This window comes from Mustela nivalis (assembly GCF_964662115.1).
Source record: "Mustela nivalis genome assembly, chromosome: 10".
NCBI classification, from domain to species: domain Eukaryota; kingdom Metazoa; phylum Chordata; class Mammalia; order Carnivora; family Mustelidae; genus Mustela; species Mustela nivalis.
Genome location: NC_139029.1, coordinates 19508108 through 19527120, shown reverse-complemented (window position 1 = coordinate 19527120; position 19013 = coordinate 19508108). Strand labels below are relative to the sequence as shown.

At 49.9% G+C, this 19013-nt stretch overlaps 1 protein-coding gene and 1 long non-coding RNA gene across 4 annotated transcripts in view; one reads left to right on the top strand and one right to left on the bottom strand.

Moving 5' to 3' along the window:
* WASF2 (WASP family member 2) overlaps positions 1 to 19013 on the top strand; it is a 937387-nt gene that overhangs the window by 660595 nt on the left and 257779 nt on the right. The window lies entirely within an intron of this gene.
* The window catches only part of LOC309841656, a 963915-nt gene continuing 951591 nt past the window's right edge, over positions 6690 to 19013 (bottom strand). Inside the window, exon 3 of the long non-coding RNA XR_014299227.1 lies at positions 6690 to 6894. This is a non-coding gene — a long non-coding RNA (uncharacterized lncRNA). The remainder of the gene's footprint in view (positions 6895 to 19013) is intronic.

The following is a 19013-nucleotide window of genomic DNA, read 5'->3' as shown; positions in this document are numbered from 1 at the left end:
TCTAACTTTAAACAAATCACTGACTTTTCAGTTTCAGTTTCCTCATCTGTAAAATAGGGCAAAGAATATTTTCTTAGCTGGTTGTGAGGATTAAATGAGATCATTTAGGTATTGCGCAAAATTATTTCACTTTCTGTTACCAAAAAAGTAATAGACTTTTAATCATAAATAATAAAAGGTTTGGGGCGCAGTGGCCCAGTCGATTGAGCCTCCAGCTCTTGGTTTGGGCTGAAGTCATGATCTCCCGGTGGAGAAAGATCTGAGCCCAGCCAGAAGAGAGGGGGAGGGGCTTATCTGAGATGCTCTCCCTCCCTCAGCTTCTCCCCCCCTGCTCTCTCTCTCTCTCTAAAATAAATCTTTTTTTTAAGTAATAATAAATGTTTGAAATTAAAGGAATAAACCCTAATTAACCTTAATTAAAGACACTGACAAAAAAGGAATAGACCCTAATTAGCCCTAATTAAAGACACTGACCAAAAAAATGACAAAAATTAAAAAAAAAAAAAAAGACACTGACAAAAAGAGGACATTCTTTACCACTATCCAAATATATTTACTACAAACACTTGGCTGTGTTTCTTTGAACTCTTTATTCTGTTTGTGTGCAGATTTTATTTTTTTTTAAATTTTATTTATTTATTTGACAGAGAGAAATCACAAGTAGTCAGAGAGGCAGGCAGAGAGAGAGAGAGGGAAGCAGGCTCCCTGCTGAGCAGAGAGCCCGATGCGGGACTCGATCCCAGGACCCTGAGATCATGACCCGAGCCGAAGGCAGCGGCTTAACCCACTGAGCCACCCAGGCGCCCTGTGTGCAGATTTTAAACTTTTTAAAATTTACACTAGAGTTGCAAAAAATAGATTTCCCATACATCCCTCAGCTAGTTTTAAATTCCCATTACCTGGGCACATTTGTCAAAACTAAGAAACCAACATTGCTACATTAATGTTAACTAAATTGTAGACTTTATTTGGATTTTATCTGCTTTTTCTCTGATGTACTATTTCTGCTCCAGAATCTCACCCAGGAGTCCTTATTGCATTTAATCTTCATGTCTCCTGTGTGTGACCCGTTCTCAACCTTTCCAGTTCTTCTAAGCTTGACAGTCTTGAGAACAGATCAGGCATTTTGCAGAATGCCTCTCAAATGGGATTTCTTCTGATGCCGTCCTCATGATTAGACTGGGGCTTTGGTTTTTCCAGCAAGATACTACCAAGGTGATATGCCCTTCTCATCACTGCCTCTCCTAGGGAGCACATGACATTTGCACAGGACTTTTCACTGTGACGTTAACCGTGATAGCTTAGTTAAGGCGGTGTTTTCGGGTTTCTCCACTGGATACCTGCTATTTCCATCATTTATACTCCAGTCTTTGGAAACAAGTCGCTAAGTGCAGCCCACCATTAGGAAAAGCTAAGCCCCACTTCACAGAAGAAGGAACATCCAAATAAATTATTGGGAGTCCTCTGTAAGAAAGATGTGTCTCTTCTCCTCCCATTTATCTATTTATTCTGTTATTTATTTACATGAGTATGGAGTCATGGGTATTTACTTTACTACATTATTTCTGTTGTTGTTCAAATCGTTCCAGCCTGGGGAGTTCCTTCGGGTTGGCCCCTGGGTCACTTGACCATGCCCTCCTCATTCTGCATTCTCAGCACTTCCTTACTGTCTGATGCTACAAGATGCTTCGGGCTCATCTGGTCTTTTTTCTGCCCCAGCCCTGCATGCATGCAGCCATTTCCCCCAGAAGCCTGGTTCCTTTTATTGGAGAATGGCATTTGGAACCCACAATCTGTCGCAGAGTACGCCATGCCACGGGGTTGCCTCTTATTTTTGTCTTTTTCTTTCTTTGCATAAACATTACAGACGCGCTGCCCACCCCATGACCCAGCTGACATCAGGTCCAGCCTTGACCTTCAAGGAGAAGTTACTGAGTGATAACACTCAACAGAAAACTTTAAAATCCTCCCTTTCCTGGGTGCCTGGGTGGCTCAGTGGGTTAAACCTCTGCCTTCAGGGGCGCCTGGGTGGCTCAATGGGTTAAGCCGCTGCCTTCATCTCAGGTCATGATCTCAGAGTCCTGGGATCGAGTCCCACATCGGGCTCTCTGCTCAGCAGGGTGCCTGCTTCCTCCTCTCTCTCTGCCTGCCTCTCTGCCTACTTGTGATCTCTCTCTGTCAAATAAATAAATAAAATCTTAAAAAAAAAAAAAAAAAAAAAAACTCTGCCTTCAGTTCGGGTCATGGTCTTGGGATCCTGTGATCGAGAGAGCCTGCTTCTCTCTCTCTCTGCCTGCCTCTCTGCTCCCTTGTGATCTCTTTCTCTGTCAAATAAATGAATAAAATCCTTTTTTAAAAATTTTTTAAAAAGATTTTATTTATTTAATCGACAGACACAGATCACAAGTAGGCAGAGAGGCAGGCAGAGAGAGAGGGGGAAGCAGGCTCCCTGCTGAGCAGAGAGCCCAATGCCGGGCTTGATCCCAGGACCCTGGGATCATGACTGAAGCAAAGGTAGAGGCTTTAACCCACTGAGCCCACCCAGGTGCCCCTAAATGAATAAAATCTTCAAAAAAAAAAAAAAAAGAAAACATCCTCCCTTTCCTTTGCCTTTATCTTTTCCCAGATTCCTGGGCACAGAAGTGGACCTACAAGATTAGCAGGCAAAAGCCTGCTACAACACAACACATTGAAACATTTCCTCGCCATTACAATTTTGCAGTTTTATATTTATATGTGTAATTGTTTATTTAATGTCTCCTCAGCAATTAGTCAGTTAGCTTCTGGGGGCGCCTGGATGGCTCAGTGGGTAGAGCATGCAACTGTTCATCAGAGTCACGAGTTTGAGCCCTACATTGGGTGTGGGGCCTACTTACAATAAAATAGAAAAAAAAAATTTTTTTTTTAATCCAGAACTTAAAAAAATAAGATCATTGTCTTCTGGTGGTCAGAGGTTGGAGTAGCAGTCTGCTTTGCTCCCCAGTATAGTCCCAGCATATCACAGGGCCTGGCAAACAGTGGATGCTCAATAAATTACTGTTGTTAATGACTCACTGAATGAATGCGTGGAAAATGTTTCCTTGAGATAGATCCCCAAAGTGGAATTTCTGGGTCAAATGGTATGCTGGTGTTTGTAGCTTCTGTGGGCATATTTGTCATGTTGAAAGGTTGTTGAGCCTCCAATGGACCCAATAAGAAAAGGAAGGACTCTTGCAAGAGCTGAGAGGAGAGGTACACAGGTATGCCAGGGACCATGGGGCCACAGGCCAGGGAGGAGGATATGTGAAGCAGAGGGGGGCCATTTCTCTGTTTCCAGAAACACTGGCAGGTGTGATTCTGTGGGCACCTACCCTGCGCAGGCTCAATACAAACATATGTTCACTTATGCCTCCCCAAAAGCAAGACAGACAGACATTATCATTCCCATTTCACAGGTGAGAAAACTGAGGCTCAGAAAAGTATTGTCTGAGATCATGCGACAAGAAAGTGGAGGAAGCTAGGAATTTTCTTTTTAAATTTTTATTTATTCATTTAAGTGATCTCTATACCCAGTGTGGTGCTCAGACTCACAACCCCAAGACCAAGAGCTATGTGCTCTACCACCCAGCCGGCCAGACGCCCCAAGGAACCGAGGGCTTCTGAGGCAGGCTGGAGGAAACAGTGATAATTATTCATCTCTTCCCCAGAGATTTCAGTGGACCAAGCAAGTCTGACAGATTTCTGCTCGGTTCGGGTTGGCCTAGAATTGCAGCAGAGGATGAAGAATAAAAAGATAAGCTTTGAAAATAGAGCTGGGCTCAAAGCCTGGCTCCACCACTTCTTAGCTGTGTGATCTTGGGCAAGTTCCTTAACCTCTCTGAGCCTCGGTCCCCCTCTTTCCAGTGGGCTGGTGGGAGCAGGGTCTTGGTAGAAATGGTAGAGTGATGGGCTTAGGGCACGTGCCCAGCGCTCAATATCTGTTCTTATGATTGTTTTCGGAGGGCCTCTTGTGCCTCTGACTTTTCTCAGGAACCTCATCACATTTACTTCTCTTAATTCCCTGCCTTCTAGTTTAGGTAAATGAGATTCTGAGTGGAAAACTCTCCTCCTTGCTGTTACACAGCATGCAAATGGAGGAAATGGTATTGGAAGCCGGGCCTGGCCTGCGGTAGCCTTGGCCTCAGCCCTTGGCACTTTTCCCAGCCTGGGAGCTCCTCAGAGGTGGAGTGGGGTGTGGAGAGGTCCGGGTGGGCGGGGCCTTGGGGAGAGATGAGGGGAGGAGGGGCGGGCAGGCAGGGGGAAGTGGGGAAGGCAGCCTGAGGAGAGGCCTGCCACAACCCAGAACAGGAGTTCCTCATTTCTGTAAGTCTCACAGTTTTCAGCATCAGAGGATGAGTGGCTCCAGGCTTCCTGTGGTCACAGTAGTAGGGTGATTCAGGGTGACTGGGGGTGAGGGGGTAGGGGTTGGGTCCCTGCCTGATTTGTTGACACCAAACACTTTTGCACTTGGTACTTGGCCCTTCCAGGGGCGGGGTCCTCTCCAGGAGGGCAATGCAGCATCTGTGGGGGGGGGGGGGGTTGTTAACAGCAACCTGTTGTCCCCTTATGTCCACCAGTGTGGCCCGCTGGCCAGGGGGGTCGGCGGAAAACACTGTAGCAGTCAGGAGGCTTCTGGTGCTGTGGGCTTCTGTCTCTTGGCACAGGCCCCACTGGCTGCCCAGAGGTGGCCCCTTCCCAAGTCCCAAGGCTCTTGTGGGGTTCGGGGGTCCCTGCCTGCAGTTACACACAGGCTCATAGGTTCAGCCCCGGGGCCCGTCACCGTCCAGGTCAGCAGAGACAAGTTCCCAGAACTCACAGATGAAACCAGGATTGCTCACCGCACCGGGAGCCCCGGGGACCTCAAGAGCCATCTGTTGTCTTTTCCCTGTTTTCTAGATTTTCTAGAACATGGTTTGTAAGGATAATATAAGCCGCTCCCTGCCAAGGATTCCCTGAGACCATGGCACAGGCCATCCTGGAGGGAGCCCCCCACCCCCACCACCGCCATTGCAGATTTCCACAAGGATCGGGGTAGGGACTTCTGGAAAGAAATGCCTGCTCTCCGTCTGTCCTCAATGAAGACTTCACGTGACTGGTTGTGAAGCTTTGAAGGGCTGTCAGCCTCCCGTGTGATGAGAAAGTCCTTCAAACCTTATCTTCTAGACCTTGTGAAGCAGGGGTAGGCGAAGGAGTTTTCGCAGCCCCCAGTGTTGGGGGGAAAGAGGAGGAGGGGCAGGGCGTGAGAGAGGGGAGAAGGAGGAGGGGCAGAGAAAAAAGGAGGGGGAAGGAGAGGAGAGAAATAAGAGCACAGAGAAGGAGAGGGGAAGAGAGAAAGGAGGGGGAGGGGAGGAAATCTGAGAGGGGAAGGGAGAAGGGAGGAGACAGAGGGTTGAGAGGTAGAGACGGGGCGGTTGGGGAGGGGAGGAGCCTGGAGGAGAGAGGAAGAGGGGAGGAAGGGAGGGAAAGCCGCTGCTGGGGAGGGCTGGGCAGGAGCTCCCTGGGCCAGGGAACTGACTAGGTCTCAAACTGGGGGGGAGCCCAGGAAGGAACAGACCAGAAAGGGAAACCATCAGCCTCCAGCCTGGGGAAGCGGGTTTGAGCCCAGAGAGCTTTCTGGCCCTGTACTTCCTCACTGGGATCCGATGGAGGCCAGACCACCTGCTCCTCTCTGCGGAGGAACCACAGCACCTGCTTGGCTGGTGAGCAGAGGGAAGGACCAGGGCTCCCTTCTGGGGCAGGGATCAGGCTTTCTGGGCTAGCGGAGAGCAGCCTGGGGCTGCTGTCTCCTTCCAGCAGAAGTTAAAGGAAAAGTGGTCTCTTTATCAAAATATTAAAAATAGAGTCACTGTATGATCCAGCAACCCCACTTCTGGTGTGTATACGCCCAAAAGAATTGAAAGCAGGGACTCAAATAGCTATTCGCACAAGGATGCTCATGGTGGTGTTACTCATAATAACCAGGAAGTGGAAGAGATCCAAGTGTCCATCCGCAGATGAATGACACACCTACAGTGGAATATTCTTCAGCCATAAAAAAGGATGAAATCCTGACACGTGCTTCAACAAGCATGAACCTTGAGGATATTATGCTCAGTGAAATAAGTCAGTCTAGGAGATACCTAGAGCAGCCAACTTCATAAAGAAGGTAAAATGTGGCTGCCGGGAGCTACAGGGAGGGAAAATAAGGAGTTGTTGTTTAACAAGATTGAGTTCAGTTTTGCAAGATGAAAAAGTTCTGGGGGTTGGCTGTATCACAGTGTGAATGTACTTAACATCACTAAGTCCTTAGTTAAAAATGGCTGGTGGGGGCGGGGGTGGGGTGTGGAGTGCCTGAGTGGCTCAGTGGGTTCAGCGTCAGACTCTTGATTTTTGGCTCAGGTCCTAATCTCTGGGTCCTGAGACCGAGCCCGACGTGGGGCTCCACGCTCAGTGCAGAGGCAGCTGTCCCTCTCCTTCAGCTCCTCTCCCGCTCTCTCTCAAGAAAACAAATAAATAAAATCTTCAGGAAGAAAAATGGTTGAGATGGGCAGTACGTGGCTGGCTCAGTTGGAAGAGCATATGTCGCTTGATCTTGGGGTTGTGAGTTCAAGCCCCATGCTGGGTGTAGAGATTACTTTAAAAAATGTTTTTTTTAGGCATGCCTGGATGGCCCAGTAGGTCAAGCATCTGACTTTTTTTTTTTTTAAAGATTATTTATTTATTTATTTGACAGAGAGAGAGATCACAAGTAGGCAGAGAGGCAGGCAGAGAGAGAGGAAGGGAAGCAGGCCCCCCGCTGAGCAGAGAGCCCGACGCAGGACTCGATCCCAGGATCCTGAGATCATGACCTGAGCCGAAGGCAGCGGCTTAACCCACTGAGCCACCCAGGCACCCCACCTATGGATATTTTTAATCTGGTAACTCACACCCCTCAGTACTAGAAATTTCCTTGCTTTTCTGTTTATTTGTTTTCTGGTTTTTTGTTTTGTTTTGTTTTGTTTTCTTTCAGGAGCTCCTTTAAATATATGTTGTATCTTCTGGGCCACTTCTTTATCTCCTGCCCTCTCGTTCTATATTCTAGGAAATTTTTAGGAAATTTCAGACTTCATCTTCGAACCATTCTTCTACTTCTAATAGTTTCTGCTTTTATATTTTTAATCTACAAGAACTTCTTTAAAATTGTATTTTTGAGGGGTGCCTGGCTGACTTGATCAGTGGAGGGTGTAAGTCTGGAACTCAGGGTTGTGAGCCCCACATTGGGTGTGTAGAGATTACCTAAAAATAAAAATCTTAAAAAAAAATTGCATTTTTGATTCATTCTGTTCTTCATGGGTATTACATATCATGTGAGAAAGGGAGTTGCCAAGGATTGACTTCTGCTTTGACCCACCCCTCCACAGGAAAAGGCTTAGAAGTAACTAAGAGATGACATTTGTAACATAATTATCACAGACCAAGTTATCAATGAAGATAGCCAGTACCATCACAGGCTTATTTTTGTTTTCTTGTTTTGTTTTAATTTTTTTTAAGGTTTTATTTATTGGACACAGAGAGAGAGAGAGAGAGAGAGAGAGATCACAAGTAGGCAGAGCAGCAGGCAGAGGGAGGGGGGAAGCAGGCTCCTTGCTGAGGAGAGAGCCTGGTGTGGGGCCTGATTCCAGGACCCTGAGATCATGACCTGAGCCAAAGGCAGCCGCTTAACTGACTGAGCCACCCAGGAGCCCTTATTTTTGTTTTCAATTAGCAATAATCGTGCCTCTAATAAACCTCCTTGCCCATGATCCTGCCACTGTGCAAAGCTTCAGGCTTATATTTGGATTTAAAGTTACTTCCACAGAGTGTTGTACAATGTGAAATGATCATCTTTCAAGATTCTCCTGTGCTTCGGCACCTGGGTGACTCAGTCAGGTAAGCAGCCGACACTTTTTTTTTTTTTAAGATTTTATTTATTTATTTCAGAGAGAGAGAGAGAGAGACTGTGCATGCATGAGTGAGGGGAGGGGCAGAGAGAGATGCAGATGGCCTACTGAGCAGGAAGTCCCCTTCGGGGCCACTACCCTAGCCAAAGACAGACGGCCAACTGACTGAGCCACCCAGGTGCCCCAAGCAGCTGACTCTTGATTTCAGCTCAGGTTATGATCTCCAAGGCCTGGGATCGAGTTCCTACCCACCCCCAGTTGGGTGCTGTGCTTCCTCTTTGCCTCTCCCCACTGCTTGTGCTCTCTCTTCTCTCTCTCTTCATAAATAAATAAGTAAATTAAAAAAAAAAAAAAAGAAGAAGACTCTCTTGTGCAAGGACAGATTTATATTAATAAAGCTAATATGTTTTTAATGAACAAAATCAAATTCCTATATTGGACAGGAAAACAAGATGAATACTTTTTTTTTTTTTTTAAAGATTTTATTTATTTATTTGACAGAGAGAGATCACAGTAGACAGAGAGGCAGGCAGAGAGAGAGAGAGAGAGGGAAGCAGGCTCCCTGCTGAGCAGAGAGCCCGATGCGGGACTCGATCCCAGGACCCTGAGATCATGACCTGAGCCGAAGGCAGCGGCTTAACCCACTGAGCCACCCAGGCACCCAAGATGAATACTTTTTTTACTTTTTTTTTTTTTTAAGATGGATACTTTTATGAAAGTTCTTGTTTTGACCCCTATGGTGTCTGATCCTTGAACTCATTTTTATGATGGAATATAATAAGTATTTCTGTTTCTACAGCTTCAGGACACAGAGGACAGGTACCTTCTCATCTTTCTGAGGCTTGTTTTCACAGTTCTTGTTCATTAGGAAGATTTTCATTGTTACAGCCAGATATTGGAATTTCATTGACCTAAGGAGGCCAAGTCTTAGAACTAGAAAAAAGACACAATTATTTAATAATTCCACTATTCAACAGTACTGGAATATAGAGCATTTGATGCTTTTCTACAGTATTATAGTTTGAGGTAACTTCCTGGAAGAATCTTCCTAGAAGGTAATTTCTGTTTCTTGTTCTTCTCATCCTGTATGTGTATGTATATGGGTAGAGAGTGATTTTGGAGAAGAAAAGGGAAATAAGATGTCTCTACTTTGCATTCTTGAAAAGGTAAAGCTGGAGCATTTTTCTAGATTGTATTGTACTTCTTCCCACCACAGGACCTTTGCATATGACATTCCCTCTGCTTAGAATACACATCACCTTCTTGCCTGGGTAACTGTGTAGGGAAAAAAAAACATCTTCCCAAGAAATTTCCTCCATCCCAACTAATTCTCTGTAACACCAGATGGGTGTCCTACCATTCAACTCAGTTCTGACACTATCTACCCAGAGAGAGCTTCACGGTAAGGGCTCAGTCCCACAGGACAGACCCTCTCCTTCACTTCATTGTCAGTTGCAAGCCCAGGTCATCACTTGTGCTTCTGACCAACTGGCCATGGATTGGAAACTCTCCTTAGGTTTGATTAATCTGTTAGAGTGGCTCACAGAACTCAGGGAAACACTTGCTTACACTTACCAGTTTATTAAAGGATGTGATAACGGATCCAGATGAGCGCTCAGGTGAAGAGATATAAAGGACAAGGCGTGGGAAGGTCCCAAGTGCAGGAACCTCTATCCCTAAAGAGTTGCGGTATAACACTTTCCTGGTGTGGATGTGTTCACACCTTCCTGTACTATTGGGATTTTATGGAGGCTTCCCATAGGCCTGATCGGGTAGTAAGTCTGTTTCCAGCCCCTCTCCTTTCCCCGGAAAAGTGTGTGGAGGGGGGGGGCACAGGGTCTGAAAATTCTAAGCTTCTAGTCATGGTTTGGTCCCTCTGGTGACCAGCCGCCCTTCAGGAGTCATCCAGGAGCCCACCCAGAGTCCCCTCCATAGAACAAAGATGCTCCTAGTGCTCTTCTCACTTAAGAATTTTTTTTTAAGTAATCTCTAGGCCCAGCCTGGGGCTCGAACACACAACCCTGAGATCAAGAGTCTCATGCTCCACTGACTGAGCCAGCCAGCTGCCCCCACTTAGGAATTTATAAGGGCTTAGGAGCCCTGTGTCAGGAATAGGATGTAGAGACCAAGATACAGATTTCCTAGTAACCTTTCCATCCTGAGTCTCAGCCTAAGCATCACGTCTTCAAGAAGGCTTCCTGAACCTCCCACAGACAGCGTATGGTCCCTTAGGTCACCCAGTACAGTACCAGGAACCCCTTCTCCACAGCCCTCCTCATGGTTACAATGTGACCTTTACTTGTGATTTCTTTTCTTAGCATCTCTTCCCTGGCAGGCTGTGCTGGGAAGGAAAAAATTCTCCTCTACTTTTCAAGATTTTCTGGATAGTCTAAGAATTAAATTGACAGGAGACAGATCAACAGAAAATCAAATATAATTATTTTATCTATGGCAATGCCATAAGAATATGAGACCCAGTCAGGCAGTTAAGGTTTATAGGCCATCGGGAGCTAAAAAGAAGGGCTTAGTAGTCTGGAACTTCAAAGAGAAGGAAGACAATCACAGGAAGGTGAGAAAGAGTAAATGTTTGGTTAACAAAGGTTTGGGGTGGGGGTGCCTACAGAAACGATGGGGCCTAGAGAGAATTTTCACAAGCAGACTTTCCTAGGCTCCTCCTGTCTACCACACCAGGTTTATATTATACGGTAGTTATCTTTGGTGACAGCTCCCTTCCTGGAACAGGTCTTCCATCAAAATCCTTTTAAAGAGTTGGGGGAGAGGCAAGAAGAAAAACTTCTCGAGTTTTCTGTTTCATAAAAATAATTAGCCTAGGGGCACCTGGGTGGCTCAGTGGGTTAAGCTTCTGCCTTTGGCTCAGGTCATGATCTCAGGGTCCTGGGATCTCACCGGGCTCTCTGCTCAGCAGGGAGCCTGCTTCCCCCTCTCTCTCTGCCTGCTTGTGATCTCTCTCTCTCTCTCTCTCTTTCTCTCTCTGTCAAAAAAATAAATAAAATCTAAAAAAAAAAAAAAAAAAAGTCAGCCTAAATTAATCCTCTTGCCACAAAGACACATTCTGTTCTGGCAGATTTTCTCCAGGAGAGCTGGGCGTGTCTCTTCTTTGCCTATTTCCTAGCATTCCTTGAACAGATAATGGGAGGATTCTGGAATGGGATCAGCCCTCATTCCCCCAGCCCCCATGCCTTCCTCCAGATCCTGGGAGGATGACACTTTTTGGGGCAGAAGAAAGGGTTCCAGAGAGTCTGGAGCCCTGGGTTCTTGGCTTGTCGCACAACAGCCTCTTCCTTGTGACCTTGAGCCAAAGAATTGTCTGAGTCTAAAGCGCGTGGCCTCACCATCGTGATTCTCTTGGCCTGGCTTCCAGAGAGGGGCAAAACTTGCATTCATTGCAGTAAGTTCAGGAAAGCTGCAGTACCTAACCTGGCTCTGAGTGATACTCGGGCAACAACAACAGCTGCTGCCCACTCTTAGCCTCAGTTTCCCCAGCTGTAAGGAAAGGGGACTGGAGTAGGTCAGAGATCCCTCTCTCTCTCATTAGGCTTTCTCCGTCTTCCTCAGCCCCAGGAACCTGTCCCACAGCCCAGAGACGGGCCCCCAGCACTCTGCCTTGTGTCCTCTTCCCGCTCCCCTGGGTCTGCCCCATCCATCCCCTGCCAGGCAATGCACAAACTTGAATTTGCATGAGGCCTTGAGAAGGCCCAGGAAGGGGAACTTGGCTCACCAAGGGCAGGCACTGTGCCAGCGGCTTTCTGTGCATTGTTTCACGAAGCCTGCAAATAGCCCGAGGGATAAATGATCTTCTTTCCATTTTACAGATGGGAAAACTGCTACCTAGAAAGGTAAAGCGGTATGTGCCAAGTCTTGCAGTCAGGAAAGGACTGAGCCAGGATCCTGGGTTCGAACCACCCCTCCTGTGCGGCTCGGAGAAGGGAAAGGTCCCTTCCTCATCCTCTCTTGTGCATCTCCACAGGAGCCTGTGCCCTGCCTCCTCATTCCCTTACTTCCTCAAGGATTTGGGAGTCTTGCGGAAATGTGACTTCAGATTGGTGATGTCTCTGTCCTCCCAGCACCAGTGGGAGGGCCACTGGGCTCAGGGCTCTGGGGTCACAAGCAAAAGGACACAGCATCGCGACTCAGCCTGTTTCTTCTAACTGGGAAGAACCTGCTTTCCCAGTGGGGCAGGAACCAAGGATCCAGGGAGGAAAGGGGGTTGGAAGAGCTCCATAACCATCTCTATTTCTGGCCCCCTGTGGGTTTGCTGGGAAATCGTGGTGAACCGGGCTACCAGTCTCTGTCCTCTGGGCTCCCAGGTGGGGGAAAACCCAGCCAGTGTGGGTTACACAAGCAGACCCTTCCGCACCCCAGGACCACAGAAGGCTGCCCAGAGGAAGTGATGGGAGGCGGAGACTGAGGGAGAGATCAAGGGGGAGGGCAGCAGGAAGGATACACACTGAGGAACTGAAAAGAAGTTTTCTGGTAGGAACAGGCCCTGCAAAACTCCAGAAAGGAGTCTAGCCTTTAACCCAAAGGTTTTGAGAATGAGTCTCTGATTCACTGAATGAGGTGAATTGCACTTTAGCAAGATTCTGGTGGAGGTGAGGAAGAGGGCGTGGAAAGCAGGGACAGCTCTGAGGAGGCTGTTGCTGGGCTCAGAGGGTGGTGGAGAGGCCCCACCAGGCCTGGCAGGCGAGGAGGCAGGAGGCAGACCAGAAAGGCATTTAGGAGGCAGCTTGGTAGCGGGAGATGGAGCCCATGGGCTCTGGGTTAGAGCACCCGCCTGCCCTTTCCCACCTGGGCAGGGCTGCCTCCAGCTCAGGTGGGGGTTGCGGGGGAGCTGGGGGCTAAGGCCATTGGGACGAGGAGGGACCGTGCCAGCCTGTGCCAGGCTCGCCCCCAGCCCTGCTGCCTGTGGACTGCTGATGGTGGCCAGACTTCCTCTGGTGACTGCCCACTTCAGCGCCGGTAATGCGCTTTCCCAGAACAACAGGGCCTGAGTCCCAGGGCCAGAACACCCTCTCCGCCTCCAGGTGGGGCTTTGGTTCCAGAGTGGCCACTGCTGCCTCTGTCTGGGCTGGTGCTTCGCAGAACCTCCCACCCCTACTCTCCCCCTCCCGTCCCCCCCATTCCACCCCCACTCTCGAAAGAAGCGAAAGAAGCTTGAAGCAGCGAATTACTCATTAGCAAAGACAGGAGCCCTCTGTCCCAGCAAGTGACCCCGAGCCCCAGACAGAAAGGAGGAGAGAAGTAAGCCTCCCTCCGCCCTTCCCAGAAGCCCTCCCCACTATGGCTTCTCTGGTAGAAGTCTTCGGAATCCCCCTCTGCGCCTTCAGTCTCATCTGCCAAGCCTGGTCTCCAGTCCAACCTTGAACTCCAGACGTGTGTTCCCCTCCGTGGTGAATGGCACCTCCGCACCCCCAGATGCCCAGACCAGACACCCAGGATTCACCCTGGGCTTTCTCCCTTCTCCCCAGACCCTGCCCCTTCTCTCCGGCTGCCAATGACCCAGCTAAGGGCATTTCACCCTCCAGCGGGCACGCCCTTGGCCTTCCCAAGCTCACTTGCTCCCCAGCACAGTCTGCCGCCCCATGACCTGGCCTCTCACGTCCCAGCCCCTGACAGCTCTCAGCCTCGTCTCTTGGCTTGATTTTTCCAGAACCTCCTCTTCAGCCACCTTGAAGTGCTCATTCTCCTCCAATCTTGAAGTAACCCCTTGCCTCCCCAGGCTTCTCGCACATGCCAGAACATTCTCATAAAGCCCACTCTTTGTGCCTGGATCATGTCTGTTTACTCATCCAGTCCCAGCCCCCACCCCAGGCCCTTCCAGGGAAGATTTCTCGATGGCCAGACTGGTTAGCAGCTCCCTGGGCTTGTTCCTGGCCTGGCTGCCATTCCCTCACTCAACAAGTCTTACCCCAAGAGCCCAGGGAGGGCTGGGTTCTCACCATTTTGAAAAGTTCCAGAAACACAACGGACAAACAATCCTTGCCCCATGGTGGAGTTCACATTCAGATGGGGGTTGGGGGGAGCAGACCACCATCAGCACAGAGAAAGTCACTAAGGTGACCTAGTGTGGGACAAGGTGAGGAGAGGCAGGGGGAAACGGAGAAGGGGAGGGGGGAGGAGAGAGGGAGGTGGGCCGGCCTTTGGGTGAAGACTTTGTCAGTGCCCTCCAGCCACAGAGGGCTGGAACACAGGACAGTTAGCAAGTTGGATTTATGACTCGGGAGCAAGGGACAGCAGGTTCCACAAGGATTACAGGTGACTTGCTAAGGGAGGGTTAGGAAGGCATTGCTATAGGATTTGAGCTTGGGGTAGGGGATTTGGGAGTGCTGATGGAAGCAGGGCTTGACTCTGGATGCTTTCAGGAAACCAGGCCAATTCCACCCCTGGGGATCCTAATAAACTCTATCTAGAAGGAGAGGAAACCCGGCCAAGGCCACAGCTGTCTTTGGTAGGAAGCAACACCCTCTCCTAGGAGCTGGCACGGGAGAGTGCATTCCTTTCCAGGGTTTGCTGTAACAAATCACACACGTTGGATGGCTTATGGCAGCATTAATGTGGCCGTTCCCAGGCCTGGAGACTGGAGGCTGGAAGGGTTTATCAAGGTATTGGCGGGGTTGGTTTCTTCTGGAGGCTCTGGGGGAGAACCTGTCCCATGCCTCCTCCTGGCTTCTAGGGGCTGCTGGCAATCCCTGGGATTCCTTGCCTTGTGGACACGTCATACCAAACTCTGTACCATCTCGCGTGCCTCCCCCTCTGTGTGTCTCTCCTCCTTTCTGTTCCTTAGAAGGACATTTGTCATTGGATTCAGTGCCCATCCTAATCCAGGTGATCTCATTTCAAGATCCCTACCTTATCCTGTAATTACATGGCAGACTCTTTTTCCAAAGAAGGTCACATTCTGAGGTTCTGGGTGGGCACACCTTTTGGAACCACAAGTCAACCCATGATAAAGATGGTGGTCCTGGGATGCCTGGGTGGCTCAGTTGGTTAAGCAGCTGCCTTCAGCTCAGGTCATGATCCCAGCGTCCTGGGATAGAGTCCCGTGTCGGGCTCCTTGCTCCACAGGGAGCCTGCTTCTCCGTCTGACTCTGCCTTCCACTCTGTCTGCCTGTGCTCGCTCTCACTCGCTTTCTCTGACAAATAAATAAAATCTTAAAAAAAAAAAAAAAAAAAAAGATGGTGGTCCTTTTTTTTTTTTTTTTTTAAAGATTTTTTATTCATTTATTTGACAGAGAGAGAGAGATCACAAGTAGGCAGAGAGGCAGGCAGAGAGAGGGGAGGAAGCAGGCTCCCTGCCAAGCAGAGAGCCTGATGTGGGACTCGATCCCAGGACCCTGAGATCATGACCTGAGCCAAAGGCAGAGGCTTAACCCACTGAGCCACCCAGGTGCCCCGATGGTGGTCCTTTTTGTGGTCTGGGCAATGTTCATGTTTTGTCTGTGTTCAGACCTGGTTATGGAGTGGTCCTGTTTGTGTTCATCATCGACACAGCGGGGCTTTTTCTGATGTCGATGTGCTGTGAAATTGTTCGATAGGAGAACACCAAGGCCCAGCAGTGAGTGCCAGGCCAGCTCCTAGAGATCAAAGCCTGCTTTCCTCTTTCACCACTTGAAGGCAGTGAGGGAGGGGGCCATGCTGACGTCTGGGGAAGAGTCCCAGCCACAGGGGTAGGGTTGGGAGACCAGCCAGCCCCCCGAGGGTGGCTGCAGCAGTGTCAGCAAGGCGGGGAGACGCAGGAAAACTGAGAGATATTGGGGGTGGGTGCGGAGTAGAGCCAGACTTGCAGTGGAAAGATCGGTCTTCCTCTGGAGGTTTAAGGGGCAACTTCTGGAATATTCTAGGAGGAGCAGTGATTGTGACGCAACTGACCAGGGTATATAAGCAGATGAGGTTTTGAGGGAGTGTTGGGGCTAAAGCCTGCCAGGAGTGGATGCAGGAGGGAGTGGAAAAGAGGAAGCTGATGCAGCAAGACAAGACCATTCTTTCCAGGAGGTGGACAGCAAAGCCCAGCAGAGAAATGGAAGGAAGCTGAGGTAGCTGGTGGGGAAAGGGAATCAAGAGAAGGTCTAGAGTGGTCTGAGCTTGAGTGCTCAGTAATGGGCCCAGGAGAGGGTGGGCTTGACCGTCAGTAGGAGGGCATAGCTGCAGGGAGGGCAGACAGGCTCTGGTGCCCAGATGACGTGGCTGGAACAGGAAGGTGGAGGCAATGGCGGGCAGGAGACCTGGGCAGCAGAGGCTCTCTCCTGAGAGCTCCTTGCACGGCTGCTCTGCTCATCTGCTTGTGGGTGATGAGTAAGTAACATTGTTCCCTGGCTAAGGTGCGACAGTGTGTGTGGTTCGGGGAAGAGAGAGCCCAGCTGGAAGAAGACACCAGAGATGGAGACAGAAGGAGTAAAGAGGCCTCGAGCTACCTCCATTTTGACCCCAAACTTTCTGAGTTCCTTCCAGCTTACCTCTTAACTCAGGTGAAAGACTGAGCAGGCAAAGCCTAGCCTGAGGTAACCGGAACTCCCACCTCAAGCAATAAGGACAGCCCTGAGCCAGCAAGACCCCGTGACCCCAAGACAATGATGGACCTGACTGACCTTCACTGTCCCCCTGCTTGGACCCACTGGCCCCTGTCCCACATTCTCCTAATATAAGCCTGGCACTTTGGCACTTGGGAGAAAGTCTTTGGGACACTAGTCCCCTGTCTTTCCGGTGTCGGCCTCACTGAATAAATACCGCCCCCCTTCTTTTCTAAAGATTTTATTTATTTGAGAGAGAGAGAGACAGCACAGAGGGAGCATGAGAGAGAGAAGCAGGCTCCTGCTGAGCAGAGACCCTGATGTGGGGCTTGATCCCAGGACCCTGAGATCATGACTATAGTGGAAGGCAGCAGCTCAAGCCACTGAGCCACCCAGGAGCCCCAATAAATGCCTTTCCTGTCCCGCCACCACTCGTCCCTCTGTCTTTGGATTTTGTCAGTGGTGAGTGGCCAAACCTGGTCTGTTTAGGGGCCCCGGAGCTGGATGCTCTTGAACCCCCATGTCCTGGCCACAGTAGGACATTGAGAGGGAGAAAAATTAGAAAGGGCCCAGGCCCAAGCTCCAGTCTCTCACACACACCCCCTGCCCGGAAACGGCAGCAACCCAGGTCAGGAGCTTCCTTGTGCCCTTCAGAGTCCAAAACACCAGGCCCAGGCTTGAATCACTGCTCTACCACTTGCCTGCGTGTGACTCTCCCAGAGCCTCGAGTTCCCCGGCTGTGAGATGGGGCTCTCCTGGCTTCCTCTCAGAGCTGTTGGGAGAATGAAGGGGAATAACATACACGAAGTGCGGTAAGGGTGCGCGCGACCAGGAGTCAGACGGGTCTCCTTCCTCTTGGCTTCCGCTCCCACACCACAGCCCTGGGAGGTCACGCTGGAACCACGGCAGCTCCAAGAATTGGAGCGGGGCCCCGCCTGCTGGCCGAGTTCGGAACTGCACCTCCTCCCGGCTTCAGAGAGGGTTGCCTCGGAATCCAGGGGGACAAGCGGTGGTTTCCGAACTCAGTAGGTGAGCACTCCAGAGCCTCCTGCCAGGCTCATCATATGCGGGGGACTTTAATCCACCTGCCGCCTCTCCTCCTGCGTACCCTCCCTCTGCCACTTGAAAACATAAAAAAAAAAAAAAAAAGAGAGAGAGAGAGAGAAGAGAGAAGAAAGGGAAAGGAAAAAGGAAAAAAAAAATAAGATCAAAGGTCGCCCCTCTGAAGCATTCCAGGACCCTCTCGCCTGAGGCCCACCTCCCTTCCGAAGACAGAATTACTGGAAACTTTCTCTCCCTTATTCTCTCGACAGGTAGACTTAACTTCTAGGTTTGCTAAACTGTGAGAGAGGGAGTGCTAGAACTGGCTTCAGGGAGACTCACCTGTGGTCAGGACAGCCATTTCTGTCATTTGATTCCTGAACCACCCCCCGCCCCCCGGAAGCCTCCGTGACTCTAGGTGGCAGGGGGCAAGATGCCTGAGCTCTGGATTTTCTAGTATTTCTATATGAGCACGTCTCTACTAACCCTTCCCTTTCTTCTTCTTTTCTTTTTTTTTTAAAGTAAGGAGGAAGAACACCTTTTGGTGTCTCCTGGTAACTCAAAACTTTCCAATTCCCCAGGGGAAAGCTTACAGGGTGGGACCTGGCCTCTAGCTTTCCGATTCCCTTCTCCCACTACGGGTCATACCCCCGTCCTTCTGGTTCCTCTGCCTGGAGAAGCTTGAATACACACTCCTCCTTATGGCAATTCCCTCCTTTTCTTCAGTGCTCTGCTCCAATGTCATCTCCCTAGAGGCCTCCCTGACCGCCCCCCCCTTGTCCATCTCTGCTGTCCTTACCCTGTCCGTCCTCGTCCCACTAAAGCACTCAGCAGGTGACCATGTCGCTAGCCTGGCAAGCCTCTTGCAGGCGGCGTGGTGCACTTCTGTGTGCCCAGCTCGCACATTTCCATGCCTAAGAGTTGAAAGAAGTGGCCAGTTTGCTCACAAGCAAAATGAAGGATCCAGTCAGGATCTCCTAAGTCCTTCGGACTCTAGAATCCTATGATTTGCAGATAATGGGCATATTTTTGGCAAACTGTCACCAAACAGCTGACCCTGAGCCAGGAACACCTGGGGAATGGGCCGCTTCCTGTCAACAGGTATCCTTCTCTGTGGGGTTCACCACCCTCCCCTGTCCTGGGGAAGGGAACAATGGTCATTCCCTCCCTCCTTAGCTGATGGTCCATGAGTGGACAGGGGACTCCATGGAAACCTGCTTCTCTTGGAGTGGGTGTGCGTCCCAGGTGGGGGAGGCGCTGTGTTCCTCCGCAGAGTCACGCTCACTGGAGCGACGACCATCCGCAGATCCTGGTGGGGAACAGGACGGGCTTGGGCACCTGTGGCCCATCTTGAGCTGCATTAAGGGTAGGAGGCAACTGAGCCCATTTCCGTGGTGCTCGTCTCTGAGAAGTGCTAGGACATGACTGGAATGACTCGGAAGCATGGTGCGGAGGGGCCAGTTTCTCCACACACACACCTCCTTATGTTAGGAACTACCGGATTAAGCCGGTCCTGCTTCCACTGCAG